A 4,365-nucleotide genomic window follows, 5' to 3' on the forward strand; every position below is an offset into this window, starting at 1 on the left:
TCAAATATACTAACCCAAATATAAAATAAATTTCCTCACCATAAAAATAACTTATTAAAAATTCTTTTTATAATAGAGGGACATAACTAACAAAATTAAAACTCAAAGGGCCAATTTAATACTTAGCTACCAAAGTTAGTGACCAAAATAAATCTTATTCAAACCATTAGACAATATTCATAACTATATAGAACTAGAAGACAAGGTTGAATTCTCACCAAAATTGGATAACCCATGTTGTGATTTACCCTTCATTCATTATTAGCTTTTTCAAACAACCCACGTGCTCTCTTTTCTTTTCTTATTTCCTTTCTTCTTTCACTGCAACTATTTGCATAGCTCTCTAAAATTTCTTTAACATTCTGTACTTCATATAAATAACATCACGCATTAGTTGGACCTCCTCATCCTCAATATAAGTCAATTGCTCCAACAAAACAAATAGATTTTGCGATATATGATGAAAGATTACATAGAAAGAAATAATGTAATTAAGCAGTAATAGAACCTTGAAATAAGGTATAAAAGCTCGATAGCCAAAAAGAGTAGAGTAAAATACACATCCGATTGCAGAAGTAGTTCGACGCTCTGTTATGGAAAGGCGTGCGCAGGTGATGCAATAGCCATGAGAGATGAACAAAAAGGAAACAAATGAAACTGTCTGAAAGAGCACTCCAGTTATATACACTCCGAATGACATCCACAGGAAGCATAGCTCAAGATAAAAACACGAATACCAGAAAAAGAAAGAGAGAGTGAGTTGCAAGGCTTTAATCAATGGTACAGATGCAAGAGTCCATTGTAAATTATTTATCTGGATTTGGAAAATGGTTTTTTTTTTCATTCCAGTTGGCATGAGCATAAAATAATACCAAGTCTTTGGTAGATACAAAAGCTAGCCGAAACTGAAATCTAAAAACAATGGATTACAACCATGGCTACATTATCTTTACTTAAAAAAATATATCCTATTGAGTGACCCTCAATTTGTTTACTAAAATAATAGTATGTGTCAACACACCTTTCCGTCCTACTAGGATTTAAACTTCTAAAAATAGGAAAAAATTTTGCTAGGATTCAAACTCCTAAAAATAGGATAGAGTTATACTATTATTTAAACTCCTAAAGATAGGATCCACAAGCATTATAAATAGTCATTGTAACTCACTATTGTAACACATTCGGAGAAGGATATACGAAATACCAAGCAAAACATTACAAGCAACTCGTAGCTATTTTTCGAAGCATTTATATTTTGAAAGGTAAAGTTCATACCTTCACATGTTATTTTTCCTTACCCTTGCTGTGTTTTGATTCGAAAGAAAACTGAGAGAAGTGTTTTTGGCCGATGAACGGGGGCGTTTTCGAGATCTATTTTTGTAGATCTAGTCCCCGAGGCTTGTGTTTTTGAAAAACTATTCAGATTTTTATAAACGGGTCGTGTGGATCCGCGTGTTTTGTCCTTTTTTTTCTTCGATTGGCTTTTAGTTTTGACCCCTAATTCATTTTTTATTTTAATTTAACCCTTATTATTTATATGTATATATATATATATTTAATTATATTTTATTTATTTATTTATTATAATTTTTTTCATTTTTCTTTGTGTTATATTATATTATTTTCCTATTATTATTATTATATATATATATATTATATTATTATTTTTTATCTATGTTTACTTATTTCCTATATTTTTTTACTATATTTTCCTAACGTTATATATATATATTCTTACTTCATTTTATTTTATATTTCTATGATTACTATTTTTTTTAGTTAATATTATATGTATATTTATTTTTCATTTATTTATTATTATTGTTACTATTTAATATTTTATTTTATTTATACTATTTATTTATTTTCATTATGTTTTTAGTTTCTTTCCTCTTATTATTATTTTTCTTTTAAAAAAAAAACACTTTACCTTTTTTATTCTTTTTTGTATATATATATTTTTTCTTCATTTATTTTATTTTAATCAATTTCATTTTTTTTATATTTGTTTCATCCAATTGTTTTATGTTTATTATTATTGGTTTCATTTATTTCCTTGGTTTACTCTTTAGTTTTGTTACTTTCTTTTATTATTATTATTATTTTCTTTTAACATCTTATTTTAATTTTTAAGGGTATTTCTGTAAACTCATTAAGGGTAAGTAATTCAGATCAAATTTTACCTTTTAATTTAACTTGCAATTTTCTTAATCAAAGACAACTGGAAATTACGTAGTACCGAAAGGGCGGTTCAAGGGTGTTAATCCTTCCTTGACCGTAACCGACTCCCGAACCCGACACATCTTTGGAAAGACGCAGATCAGGTAAGAAATAGGGTATCCGATCAACCCATTTGTTTTAAATAAATGATCGGTGACGACTCCCAATCCACATTTTTCAAGTCGAAACCCAATTCTGGGGCCCAACCGAAAGACGGTTGCGACAGCTTGGCGACTCCGCTGGGGACACAGGTAAGTGAGTCAGGCTAAGGTAATTTCCAGTTGTCTTTTTAATGAAAAGGGTAAGTTTAAATTTTAAGGTAACATTTCGATCCTTATTACTTACTTTTGATTATATTTTCGAGTAAATAGTTGTACTGACCGTTTTTTAATGATTTCAGCCCTTAAAGATTTTTTATCCAAAGGCTCTATACCCGAGCTCCGAACCCGTTTTAAGTGGGGTGAAAGCGACGTCTTTGTGTGAATTTATTCATCGTATGGGCCTAGCAAGTAACCTTCGGGATTCATATACCTTATGCATTCGTGTGAATTTATTCTCCGTATGGGCATAAGGGAATGTTTCCTCTCGAGTTTAACTTAGTCCACACAAGCTTGTGATGGGTTTAGGACTAAGGGTCTGGTAAGCCCAAGGGGGCACCGGCAAGGAGAACTCGAGTACCTTTTTTTAGAACCTAAACCCGGAGACTACAAGGAGTTAGGGCCCACCCCAAAACCTCGTTTTAAACCCTAGGATACCGAAATTATTTTCTGCTTTACTTTCTGTTCAAAACATGTGAACTAGAAATTTATGCGGTTAGAACTTGTTCAAAATCAACTTGCGGGATAGAGATCATGTCCGAGTAGGAATAATAAGCATGTGGGGTAGGACTTTTATTTTCATGATTGCTTTGATTATTATCTTTACCTTACTAACTCTTTTCATTTTTTTCCTCTCTTTTAATTTATTTCCATCATCTGTATCATTCAAAAGAGGTGTTGATCCACCAAAAAAACGTGTTCGTTAACCATAAATAATCTGCATTAATGGAAAAAGGTGTTGTAATACAGGAGATTAAAAACCCCGAGGTACGACTATGGTCCGAGAAGACTCAGAAAGAAAAGGAAGACAGTCTTCAAGGAAGTTATGTGTCAGAGCTTGTTAGTTATGCCTCTATCAGCCTAAAACATAACAATGTGAAAGAACTTCGAGACATCTGGGACAGTTGGGGGAATGACAGAAAGCAGAAGTTCAGCCAACGATATGGTGATATTGCCCTCTTACTCCATGTCAAGACTGATGAGCCCCTGCTCCGAGCATTAATTCAATTCTGAAACCTGAAATATAGTTGTTTCACCTTTAACTGGGAGGACATGGTGCCCATAATTGAAGAGTATACTACCCTACTGCACTGCAAAAACATCAGACTAGAGATGGCATATATCAAACACATCAAGAGTCAGCCTTTCAAGAACGGACTAGCTAAGATTGCAAGGGTTGATGAAAAATGGGTGACTGATCAACTTCGACACAAAGGTAGCGGGGAAGGAATCGAGTGGATCCATATAAAGCAACTAATGAAGAACCACCCTGATGAATGGAAGACTATAGATCTTTTTGCACTGGGTCTATACGGTTTGATTATCTTTCCGAAGACCTTGGGGTGTATCGACGTAGCCGTAGTAGAACTATTTGAACAACTTCCAAGGCGAGTCAACCCAGCGCCGACCATTTTAGCCGAGACCTTTCGGTCTCTTAATCATTGCAGAAGAACTGGTGAAGGAAGGTTCATTGTATGTGTTCATCTCCTTCAAGTCTGGATTCACAGCCACTTCTGGAAGACTAACGGGGTTGCCTACCACCGATTCAGCACTACCTATTCACCATTGGGAGAGTTCATCACTATGAAATGGCATAAAGGCGCTTCGAAGGAAGAATGGATAAAGGTCTTCACTCATCTTCAGGACCGGGATATTACTTGGAGAGCCCCCTAGTTGTTCCTCAGTGACGTTCTTTTCTGATTTGGGGATTCTGACACTATGACCTTACTTGGACTTTGGGGTGTAGTTGGGTATGCTCCGTTGTTGGCACTTAGACAGTATGGGGCACGTCAGTTTATCCCAGCAATATACGAATTATCTACATCAG

The 4,365-nt window shown here is 34.2% G+C and overlaps 1 pseudogene; it reads right to left on the reverse strand.

Moving 5' to 3' along the window:
- Window positions 1–301: 301 nt before the first annotated feature.
- On the reverse strand, window positions 302–856 carry LOC120146393 (annotated as a pseudogene).
- Window positions 857–4,365: the final 3,509 nt, after the last annotated feature.

This window comes from Hibiscus syriacus, unplaced genomic scaffold (assembly GCF_006381635.1).
Source record: "Hibiscus syriacus cultivar Baekdansim isolate YM2019G1 unplaced genomic scaffold, ASM638163v2 tig00000218_pilon, whole genome shotgun sequence".
In the NCBI taxonomy this organism is placed as follows: Eukaryota; Viridiplantae; Streptophyta; class Magnoliopsida; order Malvales; family Malvaceae; genus Hibiscus; species Hibiscus syriacus.